Genomic DNA, 657 nt, shown 5'->3' on the forward strand with positions numbered 1-657 from the left:
ACAAAACATTTGTGGTATTATATTGAAATCAATGTTTGCGTTGAGTAAACCAGACTTTCACTGCGGTGCTGGTTGTGGTGAAAGAAGAAGAAGAAGAAGAAGAAGAAGAAGAAGAAGAAGAAGAAGAAGAAGAAGAAGAAGAAGAAGAAGAAGAAGATAGTGGTAGATGTGGTGATGGTGGATGACGAGGAGGGGAAGTGGAGAGGAAGATGATGGTGGGGGAAGTGGGCAAGGTTGATTGTCGTGGTGTAGGTGGAAGATGATGGTGGTAGTTGCTGTGGTGATGGTTGTGGTGGTGATAGTGGTGGTAACAGTGGAGTAGTGTTCTGGTGATGGTGGTTACTGGTGTAGCGGCCGTTTTGTTGTGGTGATTGGGCCGATGGTTACGTTAGTGGTGATGACGGCAGCAGTTGTGCTGCTACTGGTAACGACGGTGGCAGCGGTAGTGGTGGTAGTGGTAGTAATAGTAGTAATGGTAGTGGAGGTGGTGGTACTGCTTCTGATAGTGCGGGTGACAATGGTGAGCGTGGTAGTGTTGGTGGTAGTGTTGGTGGTAGTGCTGGTGATGGTGATGCTGCTGCTGTTACTGGCAATGACGATTGTAGTATAGGTAGTAGCAATTGTGGTGGTGGTGTTGTTGGTGGTGGTGTTGTTGTT

The sequence above is a fragment of the Octopus bimaculoides genome, chromosome 9 (assembly GCF_001194135.2).
Source record: "Octopus bimaculoides isolate UCB-OBI-ISO-001 chromosome 9, ASM119413v2, whole genome shotgun sequence".
Classification (NCBI taxonomy): domain Eukaryota; kingdom Metazoa; phylum Mollusca; class Cephalopoda; order Octopoda; family Octopodidae; genus Octopus; species Octopus bimaculoides.